Genomic DNA, 13,450 nt, shown 5'->3' on the forward strand with positions numbered 1-13,450 from the left:
AAATTAATTAACCATCCCACCTACTACAAGCTAATTTCTTATAATTCTTTACCTCCTCGACTGTACGGACTTCCTAAACCTGGCAACCCCCTTCGCCCCATCATATCCAATATTAATGCTCCATCTTCTAAACTTAGCCAATTCCTCCTTCCGTCTCTTCAGTTTCTGAGCCATGACAACCCTTACGACATCCACAACTCTTTCCAACTACGAGAACAATTTATATCCCTTAGAATTCCCGCTAACTTCATTCTTACTTCATTTGATGCTGAAAGCCTCTTCACCAACATACCCATTGACAAAGCACTCCAAATTGTGGAAAAGAACTGGACTACAGTAGAGCCTCATACCACTCTTAACTTAGCCTCATATCTTGAATCACTTGAACTATATTTTTTTAATTCCTTTCTCCCTATTATGCATATTATCATTTAATGTTTGCCTATTCTTAATATTTTCTATAATTTTGTTAATACTGTTTACTTTAATATTATTTCCTAATGTAACGTATTTCAATTGTCAATCCCCACTACTTTTCTATAATATCCTGTCAACAGTTCCCTTTCTTTCTGACTTTGAGTCAGAAAGTTAAGTTGTTTTTGTCTTGTTCATTGCAATCCTTCATTCTTTATTTTATTCTTATCTCCCTTTTTCCATCTCCTAGATTGTACTGTATTTTATATTTCTTCTTTTTATCTATCATTATTTCTATTTTCATTAATTGTCTATAACCTCTTATTAAATTTTTTCGTTTCATTGTAAATATTTTTAATTTTCATTTACTTTGTTCACTTATGTTTAGATAATTTAAGTGTATTTATCTTTTTTAGCCCTAATAAAGCCCTGCAATGGGGAACAAATTGTTGTCTCAATATAAATAGTTCAATCACTATTTGAGTTTTTCTTTGACCTCACCTGGACCATCTCCCTTTTATTTTAATTAAAATATTCATATGCGATATGAATTATATTGTATAAGCATTGAAATCCAAAGATACAAAAAATAGCTTAATCCATTAATTCTTATAAATATCAACAAAAAAAAGAGCATAAAAATTCAATCTGTGTTCATCAATGTTTGAAAAAGTGTAATATTAAACAGTTGAATATTGTTCATAATTTTTTAATGAGAATGATTTGTTTCTACTTTTCAAAATAATATCTTATTTAGCCTTTCATTAGTAAATACTTAAATTTACTTTTATTCACACAGATCAACTACTAAAATAAATTTGTTTATGAACATATTTTTTGTGTAAAGTGCAATTTTACCGGTATTTTGTGTCAGTAATTCTATCTTGGACTGTATTCACAGCTTAAATTTTACTCAAACAAATGTCATTAAAAGTTTTTTATAATTTGCATAAGCTATTTCAGACTTAATAATGTCATTTATCGATCTCTTTTGTCGATTCCTTTGCCAGTAAAATATATAAATAATGTAAATATTTATTAATGCTCTTCTTAGAAAACTGATAAAAAAATCTTGTAGTTCATTAAGGTTTAGTCAAACTAGGACATGGAAGGAAAGTTAGGGTCAGGTCCTGAAAATTTGCTTAACATACAATGAGAATTTGAATTTATTCAAATGAGACATAATCTGTAATAATAAGTAAAAAAAAGGGAACATTTTTGTTTTGTTTTTCATTTTTTATACTTTCTGACCAAAAAATTAAGGTCATATAATTGAAATTTTTTATTAGTATCCTATAAAACATAAGTGATCAATTTTTAAATTTCAAACTTATAATTATGAGAGATAGTTGACTGTGGATGCCTTGTATGAGGAGAACTTATAGGTTATAGATTAACCTTATAGGTTTCAAACTTATAGGTGCGGTGCAGTGGTCTATTTTTTTTTTTCAAAACACATCTAAATAAATTGTAAGAATATTACTTGCTTAGTTTCTATTAATTTTGCTTCGACAAGATTAATATTAATCTTGCTTAGACCTGGTGCGGTTCAGGTGTGCCACTTAGTAAATTTATTTGAAATATTTAAAAGTGTTGTTTCTGTTCTTAGTATAAGTGAATTTTCTTAGTTTCTGCCACGAACATCTGATTTCTTTTGTTTTGAACTCAGCTGTGTTTAAATACCTTGGTGCATAGTGTACTTCAAGAAAGAAACAACTGATCTAGTACGGTGAGTTTCATGTTGTATAACTTCTTTTTTTTCTGTGTACTGTAAAAAAAAAAAAAAAAACAGATATCAAACAAGAAATCATTTAAAAACAATTCCAACTATTATTTTGAATATATTACTATTCTGAAAGTGTAGAAATCCAATTTAATAGTGAAGAACAAACAGATCATATAGAGAGGAATAGATTTTATGAATTTTTTTATTTATATGTTTATTTTATTTTCAGATGAATAGCAGTCGGTTGTGGACACTTATATGTTACAGGTATTTAAATAATTTGATAATATTTATTAATTTATCTTAATAAATTTAGGTTCGATCTTAATTTAATTAAATCGAAAATGTGACTAGTATTGTTTTGGGGATGTCTATTATGCCAGTTTTACTTATCAATTTTTCCTTTGTCATGTTTGGTGTTGCAAGACTCTATATATGCTTATTTAGCATTTATATGTATAAGTCTTTTTACCTTTCTTCTCCTAAGAGATTGAAATTCAGGAAAGAAATTTTTTTTAATACAGTAGAGCAGTGGTTTCCAAAGTGCCTCAAGTGAATGCCACTGTCTGAAAGTATTATATATAGGAAAAATATCAAATATTCATGGTATTCCAGCTTTTACTATGTATTATTTTTCATTTTCCTATGTACTCAACCACTCTAAGGATAATTGTGGCAATCTTTTTGCTCGACAAAGGTTCAAAAATTAATTAATTAAAAATTTTTTAACACAACATGAGTACCGGAAATTTTTTTTAGCCCAAAAGGGGTGCCATGGTGAAAAAAAATTGGGAACCTTTCATATAGTATTAATTATTGTACCAACCAATGCCAGCCCTTGTTCTTATATTCAAAGCAATTATAACTGGAGTGGAACTAAAAACAAATAATAAAACAGAATATAAATTATTTTAATGTTGGATTTCCATAATTATTCTTTAAAATTTTAAATAAAAAGGAAGAATGTGAACTATTAGTATTTTATTGAATGTAAATAATTATTTATTTTCAGTTAGATTACCTTTGTCAGTTTTTTTTATAATCTCCCTCATCTTTCAAACTGTGGAGCTACAATATTTTTGACTAGTTAGTGATTTCTTGCTACTGTGTCCATTGGTTGATGGTTGAACTGACAAAACGGCCTTAATGTGTGAAGGTTCTGATATTTCATATTATTGTCTTCTGCTTCCTCTTCAGTTAAGCTCAATAATATCTTGTCTCCACCTAAAAGTAAAAATGTTGATTGTTTGCACCCAAAGATAACCATTCTGTAATATCCTCGATATCATTTTCTTGGCATCCAGGTAGCTTATTCAATTCATTCAATTCCTTCTACTGTTAAAATAATAGTATACACACATAAATAAGTTTTCATTTCATTGGACCACCACAGAAATAAAAGTCAACCCCCAGGCCAGATTTGAACCAATGTTGCAGCCATTCTGAGGTTTCAAAGACCTACTCCTCAACTCTCTCAGCTTCAGACGGTCCTATACTTTCTATATAGACTACTAAATTAAAACATGTCTTCTTCTAGAATTTAATATAGATAAATATCACAGAGAATGTCTCACATAAGAGTAAGAAGGGAAACAGGTTAAATATGAAATTATTCAAATTGATTAGGATGTGTCTCCCTTATATAGCCAAGAGGATACACTGATTAAATGTTCCAAAGATGTATTAAAATAATCTTTTACATTAAACAAACTAGCATTATAATCTGAGAGGACAGAATAAAAAGATAATGTTCCTGTTTCCAGAGTCGGTTCCCTCAAGAAAGGAGATTTCATTATTGTTTCTATCACAGGAAAAAAAGCAAGAAAAAATAGGTGTGCTTCAATTTTGGAATTTAGTATTAAAACACATGAATATTCATTCTATTGAATTTTTGGAATTGACATATGGCTGTTTTGGAGTATAGCAAATATACAATAGCAACATACAAATATACAATATAACATAGTACGTACACAATAAAACAAGAACAAATGTTTGCAACTAGTCAACACATTTAGCATTGCTCAAGCAAATAATACAGTTCTCAAGTTCTTTATCAATAGATGTCTGAATTTAATTTATTTATTTTCTATCTGCGACTAAGTTGAATTTTAATTCATTGTTAAGAAAAATCCAGCTCTTTTCATTCTGTTTTCGGTGATAATAGAGTTTAAGGTGAATTGGGTATCGGCCCACTCCCCCGAGTGAGGTGGAGGGATAGCCTCCTCATAGCTTCCTGACAAGCTTCCCCATCAGGGGTGGCTACCTAGGGGAGGTGACCCTTGGGTGTGTACTATTATTGACCTTGGTCTATAGTTTTGGGGTGAATGTAGTGTGCTGTAATCAGTGTACATTGCATGAGTGTCAGTGTACTGTTCCCCTGACCTGGAGGACCAATGGCTATCTGCTGTACTATGACCAAGAGAGACCATGCGGGTGGTCCAAGAACGAGACATATGGCCCAGACTCTGCAAATTGTAACCCCACACTGCAAAAGTGGTAAAGGGAATAAAATTATTATGATGATGTTAAAGAAAAACGTGTGATTATGTACAAAGCATATACTACTTTTCTTCAATTTCTAAAACAGTAAGACAGTATTATTATAATGTTCATATCATAATATGATTTGATACCTATTCACAATAATTTAAATGAACCAATTTTGGCATTTATAATTTAGTTTAAATCAGATTAATGGCAATTATTTCATAAAACACACTCAATTTCCTTAATTGCTTGTTAGATGGAATAATAAACAAATAATTACTTTTTTTCATCTATTAGCCTTGTTGACTGTCTACTTTTTATGGTCAAACTATTTTTTATTTTCAATTTCCATTTTAAATTCTGTTGATTTGTCTATTTATATATATTTTTTTTAATTTCATGCTATTTTAGTTATTACTCAGTTAATTAGTATGAGCAATCAAAACAATTATCTAACTTATTTATATTTGTCTAAAATACTAGAAAAGTTTTTCTAAAAAAGATGAAATCCTGTGTATTGGTGCACCTATCCTACATTTTATTTATAGAGGGGATATAGAAGTCTTCTTTTATTTATGAAGGACTTGTTTTCGCATGTAATCATGCTTTTTGCTTTCTAACTTTCACGATTTCTTATAATTTATGTTGTTTTTTTACCAGTATTATTGTATATTAATAAATGTTTTTAAATCTCAAATCTTTGGTTATTAACAGTTTCATTACAGTTAAAAAATGTTTAAAATTACTATGAGAGGATACTTAACCCACAACACAAGTTACTTGGATCTAGTAACAATTATTTTTCCAATTTTTATAATATATCAATATAATGTATTTATTTATTTGGAAATGTATTATACAACCTAAAAAAAAATATTAATAAAACATAAATTAGATCAGAACACTAAAATGTAAGAAAAATAAATATTGCTTTAGGTCCTGTTGCATTGCGGGTAAAACAAATGATTGATTATTAATAAAATTTGTAACGATTTATTTAATTTAAAAAAAAATTTTAAAAACAAGGAAGGGATTCAAAACACTCATAAGTAGAAGTTTAAAGCTTTAAATAAGAACTACTCAGAAAATTTTAAAAATAATTTAAGCCCAAAATAAGTGTTTGAAATAAATTTTTAAAGTTGATTAAAGCGCATTCTATAAAGCACAATTGAAAATAATAAAATTAAATTAGGACTTATCAAAGTGTATTTCAAACAATTTTCCTATATTTACTGCTTTAGAACTACAAAATCTGGTCCTTCATCTTACACAAATTACAAAATTTATTTTCTAAATTACTGTCTAAGGTTGGAAGAAGAGAAATTTTGTTTTTACATGGATTGAAGTTGTTAAATCGTAAAGATCTAAGTTAAGTTACCTTGATGGATAAATTTCAAATGTGTTAGCCATCCAGATGTTTGATGGTTGCTGTCACCCATTCAATAAGAAGTTTCAGTCAAAATATAAGAAGTTCACTCAAACTATAAGTAACAGATACCATGTAACAAAGTTGATTTTCTGTATGTCAATCGACTGTAGTCAAATGAAGGTTCTGAAATTAAAAGTAATATGGAATTTGGTATCTAGATGGTTCAACTCGCCCCGCTAAGACCCCCACTAACAAAAAAAAAAGGGAATCCATATAGGACTGCCGCTCCCAGGGGGTCTTAGTGGGGGGACAAGGCGGGAAGGGTTGCCTTTATTTTTGTGTTATGATCTCCTCTTTTGACATTGTCCGATTGTGACATGTTGAACATCGACCAACCTACTCCCTATAATTGTCTGTTTAAAAGGCTACCAGGAGGGTGGGAGTGGAGGGTTTCATGCCATTTTTTAATTTCAATCGTTTTTTAAATATTTCTGGATTTAACTATCGATATATATATATATAGAGTTAAGTATTGGCGAAAGCACAATGTCAAAAAAGAGAAGAAGGAATAAGATCTAACTCGCTTGAACTGCTGTAAAATACTGGCTTTATTGTATTCGGTACATATCTTACATACCTTCGATCAGCTGACATTGAAATAACAGCTGACTCATATCGTAACTCCCCCCCACCAGTTTACGAACAATCCTCGTAAACTAATACTATTTGCATATTATATATTATATTTGCAAAGTTAATAATCTATCTCAAAAATTTGATTTTTTTAAAAACCTTTTTTCAAAATCAGCAGTCTCAAAAACTAGGAAAACGGCAATGAAATAATTTTGTCCAGTTAGATCTGTCATATGGTCTACAGTGCGTCCGCCCATCGGCAAACATTTTCTCTAAAAATTGTAACATTGTGTTATTGATTATTTTCATTTATATAATTTATTACTTTAAATGTTTATTTAATTTTATGGAAAAATAAAAAGTATTGAATTATTAGTAACTATTAATAAAACGTAGTAATATGTTATCAAGGTCTTGCCTACTCCATATTAGTGAAATAAACTAAAATAAAGATTTTTGGTACAATTTTAATTTGAACTTCAAATGTACAGAGCGTTTTCTCTAATAAAAACAGTTTTTATTTTATTTTCCGTTAATAATTTTTCCCCGCAGTAAAAAAAGATCGGCCATAAAAAATAGTGATATTAAAAAGGCTGCTCTCTGGCTGGGGGTACAAGAGTAGCCTCTGGAGTATTTACTGTCATTGATGTATTGTCATAATTCACTGTCATTAACTTGTCATTTAAAATATGTTTTTATGTGATATCCAGATATCATTTATCTAACGTTTGATCTTTTTTAACGTTATCATCTTTAATCCACGTTTCACCTGATAAGGTTGGTGTCTGGACTGTAATATAATATATAAAGAATTTATGAAGTCAAAAAAGGATTGAATTTAAAATAATATATTTACAATTTTTTTTTAAACTCTTTCATTGGAGGTTAAAATAAAAATAGTTAAAGGGCCATTAGTGCAATAGGAGCTCGCTTATACGGACCCGTCTTACCCGAAACCCGGATTATTCCCTTTCTTGGTGTAATTTTTATTTTGTTTACTACAATTTATATATAAGTGAAAGTGATATTAAACCTAGTAAATGGAAGCGAGTTGTAATCTATACCGAGCTGACGATAATTTTGCACATTACTTTTATAAATTTTATTGATATAGGCGCATCTAAGCAAATGTTTATTATTACCTTTAAATCTGGTTAACATATTTTTTATTGTTATCATCGAAATGAAAGAAAACTCGTCTTTCCAAAGGTATAAAAACATTTGAATGGGATTAAAGTATTCACGAGCAATTAAGATATCAACCTGCTCTAGGAAAATTTGCACACGAATTAACTCTCTCCGGCAAGAATGAAGAGTAAAAAGATAAAGGTTAAAATTCACAATTTGTTTCAATAGTTTATCTCTTTTATTTATAATATTTATTTTATTTATAATCTTAACACTTTCTTGAGACTGGTTAATATTGTTTAAATAAATTAAATTTTATCCATTTCAGTCTGAAAACATTTTTATTAAATTTATAAGTCCAACGTTTCGGCCAATTCGGCCATCCTCAGGGACAATCTTAAAAACCATTTATGATCAGCCAACGTCTTTCTTAAAAATTTATCACAACTATAATTAGGACTTATAAATTATATAAATTTTTAACCAAGAAGGTGACTGTGATAAATAATTTTAATTTTTAATTTTAATGTAAAAATTGACTAATTAGGGTAATTTGTTGGATTGACCTGGGCAGAATAGCCTGCATGAAGTGTTTTCAAATGATTTAGTTCTAAAATTGTCTCTAAGGATGGCCGAATTGGCCGAAACTTTGGACTTATAAATTGAATAAATATGTTTTGAGACTAAAATGGATAAAATTTTATTTATTTAAAAAATATTTACATTCCATATAACCGATCTGGTGTAAAAAGTGATGACGAATTTAATTAAATAAAATTAAAACTATGAATTATTAAGAGGACACCTTTCTATAAAATGCATAAAAATAGAGCCAAATTCATTTAAAAAAAAATTTTAAACATGCATAATTTCCTGGGCTTAAGAATACTAACTCCAAGGACCTGGGTTCGAATCCGGCTGTGGCAGATAATTATTTATTCTGTTATTGTAGCCGTGAGTCAAACCTGTGGGTTCCCTAACCCACCAGGGCCCAACTAGCCACATAAATTGGGTACCCTCAATTGGAGAAAAATTAAGCGATCGTGGGCTATTCTGACCATTAACCTCGTGCACAACCGTTGGTCTAATAATGGTTGAGTTACTACAACCGTTAGTCTAGCAACAGCTGGTTTATTTCCTGAGTTACTAAAACTGTTGGTCTAGTAACAGCTGGGTTACTTTTAGGGTTACGACAACCGTTGGTTTAGTAACGGCGGGTTACTTCATGAGTTGTAGTGATACAGTTTTATTTCATATACACATTTTTGGGTTTGATTCTTAGGTTTTTTTTCTGCTGATTTCCCGCGTTCACGAAATAAATTCATAACTCCTCACAATGTTATCCAAATCCAAGATAACTAAAACTGTTGGCAAGCTATTTTTCCCGTGTTATCTTGTAGATATATCTATATCTTTTAGATTTTATGCCTGCTCATCGGAGGAAAAACAGTTCAAAGTAATGAAAAATTTCTCCAACGTTTTATTTCATATTTCTGGTTTTAATTTGTTTACGAAGGTCGGTTTGTACTATCTCGTACAGTTTAGACACTTCTTAACCTTTCCTAAGTTTCGTGTGGAATTTTGGAGTCGTGTTAAAGTAATGGAATTTTTGGTGATTTTCACATAAAAATAGAAGGCGAAAATTTGAGCAAAAAAAAAAAAAATGTATTGATTGCTATGAAGATTCGTATTTAAGAATTATTTGAGGCCTGGAAAACGGATATCACCTTTATTTCTCCTTTTTTTTTCGTACCCTTCATTAAAATAGAATTAGTACTTTGTGAATATATAATAATAATAATACTTTATTTATTCTGGGAAGAGTCCCTTTAGAATAATACAAAGAAATCAGCAGATGAGGGCTGAGGAGCCTCAGAGATACTTAAACAAAAAATACAAAGAAATATAAAAATTAATTATAAGTTACTTTCTCACTTTTATCTGTTGAACAATAAAAAAAAATGAATAAATAAAAAAGAGAAAAGAAAACTATGTAAAAACAGTTAAGAATGATATAATTGTTTACATACATATTTACAATTATATTAATTTACAATTTTCTGGGGTCTGAATGGATAAGAAATGATTGAAAAGGCGGGATTTAAAGGTAGGAAGGGTATTGGAGCGACGGATGTTGGAAGGGATTGAGTTCCATAAGGATGAGGCTCGGATAATGAACGATCTATCGAAATCAGCGGTTCAAAATACAGCTAATTTGGTGGATCCTTGTGTATAAATCTGAAGACTTGGAACGGGTATTGCGGGAACGTATAGAGGATTTGAATTGAAGGAGCTCGGAGATGTATGATGGACGGTGGGATTGGATAACTTGGAAGATGAAGGAAGCCAGGAAATACTTACGACGGTAGGAAGGATAAAGCCATTTCAACTCTGCATAAAACGGTAAACAGAGGCGTCCCTTGGAATCTCGAAGATGAATCGTACACAGCAATTTATCAAACGTTTTAATTTCGCCCCGAGATCCCCAGAGACGCCTCCATATACTGTACAGCAATAGTCAAAGTGGGTAAATATTAGAGAAGTGACCAGGAGCCTACAAGTTTCAAATGGAAATAGGTGGCGGAGGTAATTTAAACGTTTTATAGTTGAAAAGGTACGGCGGGAGATATTGGATACATGTTTTTTTTCCAGGAAAGTGTTTAATCAAAAATTATTCCCAGGTTTTTGATGGTGGAGTAAAATTTGATGGGACTAACATGTAGGAACAGAGTTGGAATATTAGGAACAGTTTTACGGAGATGATTGGAGCCTATTATACCATAAGATTGCCTTCGTCTTCTCTGCATTTAGCTTCAACTTGTTAGCTCTCGCCCATTCAAATCTTGAAGTTTCTCTGTGGCTGGTAATAGGTCAGAAGGCGGGAAGGACATATATGTGGTATTAGGAGTGATGGATCTGGAAGGGAAGGTCATTAATGTAAATAGCAAACAGAGTAGGCGATAGAGAGGAGCTTTGAGGAACACCACATGAAAGGGGGAGGGTCTTAGATGGAGGTTGACCTGAGACGTCTACATACTGGGACCGATTTGAGAGAAAGGAATTGAACTAGCACAGGGCACTGTTGAGTAGGGGAAGATTACGCAATTTAGTAAAGAGGATGTTATAGTCAACAGTGTCAAACGCTTTGGAAAAGTCTTGAAGAATAAGGACAGTGAGGTTTTGGTGTTCAATGGAGTTTTCGAGGTCATGGGTTATTATATAATACGTATACACGAGTAATAAATTAATAAATTTGTCAACTTCTAGGAAACAGTACTAACAAATTCACTATCTGAAAACGTAAAAAAAAAAATTTTTTTAGTTTTTCTAGGATACTTTTGTATGAGGATTTTCAGGGGTTCTGGATCCAAAAATGAAGTTATTTTATTATTTAAAATTTATTTAACCTACTTCATTTATTTTATTTTTTAGCTATTTCTTGTTGGCTAAATTCTTTTTCCTTGTTTCTTTTTCAAGATAATTAAAACACCATATCTGCTTAATATTTAATAACAATAATAATAATAGGTTAAAAAAAAAAGAAACGATCTTTTTTTCTTACTTTCCGCAGAGAGTTAATTTGTCGATACTGTTATACCTCACTCTTGACTGAATTCCCCGAGTTTTTACGAGTATTAACTTTGACTTATTTATTTTTCCCTTTTTTTGTTACACCGTGTTGCCACCAGTTAGTAAGGGCTTAAAAATAATCATTTATGGTGATATATTGATTCATAAGGTATTTAGATGATTTGAATATTTAACAAATTAATGATACCATCTAAGTTCATTTGTCAAGGATAGGGTTAAGGATTCTTTCAAGTATTGTGGATTGAATATTGGATGAATTTATTGGTGCCGTGGATATTGGAATACTTAAAAAAAAAAAAATTCCAATGAAGAACTATTGCATTTTCTTCCATGTTCTCTTTTTCATGGGTTTATAGTTTTCTTTTTTGAAACCCCCTGAGATCTTACAAATTCGATAACTAGCCAAGTACCTTAGCCGTTTAGGTGGAGTGATGGCATTATTCTAGGATGTTTGAAGTGGAAATTCAGTAATTTTTGCGGAAGACCAGGGCAGGATATAATAGAGACAGAAAGAGGGCGAGGGAGTGAGGAGGGGGGGCGTACGGATTGATTTTCGCCTGCGCGGTGGTGCCCTCTGCCGGCACATACCTCGGCTCATTCTCCCCACTCCTGAGGACCAGGTTAGTCCATCCAGTTCAGTTGGCGGTGACATGAAGCTCTCCCTCTGCCTCATCGTCGTCTTCTTCTTCTGCGCTCAGGCCCAGGGGAAGAAGAAGCGCAAGTTCGATGGCGACTTCGAGTTCGCCGAAGAGGTGAGCTTTATTCATCTAAAGGTTACCTTAAATCTTAAAGACGTTGAGGAAACTGTCCGTGGCTTTTGGGGACAACAAAACATCTATATTCCTTAAAAATTGTTTATTATATTCCTTTAAAATTGAACTATCCATAAAGAAATTCCTTCAATCACATTTTTTTTCGAACCTTCTTGTGAACCAATGGTAATTTGAATATTTTTTAAATGAAGGATGAAATTGTAGTAGTCTTAATTGGTATTCAAAACAGTGAAACAAATATTGAAAATCCACATAATATTTCTTTAACAGTACTATACTAAATATTGAAAATACTATAAATTACTATAAGATGCCTAATACAGTTTTCTTGACGTTGACATTCCAGTCGACTAATAATTTTCCAATATAAGTCTTCAGCGTGAACCCACCCATTTTGTAATTTGACAGCCACACTTTTGCTGTATTGTAGATATGATAATATAAATGTAAATATGGTTTAAATATGAAAAATATTTCTGACTTTCTGCATGAGGCTTTTAACACTTACACACCTTAAATATCTATTTTATACCTCTATATAGAAAATATTTAGACAACTATTTGTAAGATTTGAATAAAGATAATAATATTCACAAATTTCTGAATTTGACTTCACTGGAACTCTTATAAGCATGTTGTTATTTAATGATAATTTTATTTAATTCTTGTAAAAAGCAGTTAAAACTTTATTTATAATGGTATTATACATAATAGTTTAGCTTAAATCATTAAAATACGTTTATTACCACCAATTCATGAAACCAACGAAATTGTCAATTCTTTGACAGCTACATAGAAAATTCAAATTAATTATTTTTCTTCTAATTTTTCATTTTGTTCAGTTCAGCCATAGAATTATCCCGTAAAACTATGACTGATGTATTTATAACATTTATAAATTTCTATTAAAATTTGAAAAATAAATAAAAAGAAAAATGTTGACCAATTAATGATTGATATGACCCTTCAAATAATTAGTATATGAACGAAGTGTTCTTTGCATTATTATGCTTAGAAGTTTATAGAGAAATTTATAAATAATTTAAAATAGCTAATTATATTCTGAGACGGCTTCAGTGATTTCACACAATTTTAAATAGTAAAGAATTTGTGAATTTCATATTTGATTTTTTATAAATAGTTTCATATTGTTATAGATTTGTAATTCCAATATTTGTTTTCTAAAAATGTCCAAATATTTTATATAATGAAAAAAATATTTTTCTTATAAAATATTTTTAGTTTATTATTTCCAGTTATAATTTGTAATATTTTTAAAACCAATCTAGGTTCAGCGATATTAGATATTATCGTTAATATTTTATC

The sequence above is a fragment of the Halyomorpha halys genome, unplaced genomic scaffold, assembly GCF_000696795.3.
Source record: "Halyomorpha halys isolate HHAL.00 unplaced genomic scaffold, Hhal_1.1 Scaffold854.1, whole genome shotgun sequence".
NCBI lineage: Eukaryota > Metazoa > Arthropoda > Insecta > Hemiptera > Pentatomidae > Halyomorpha > Halyomorpha halys.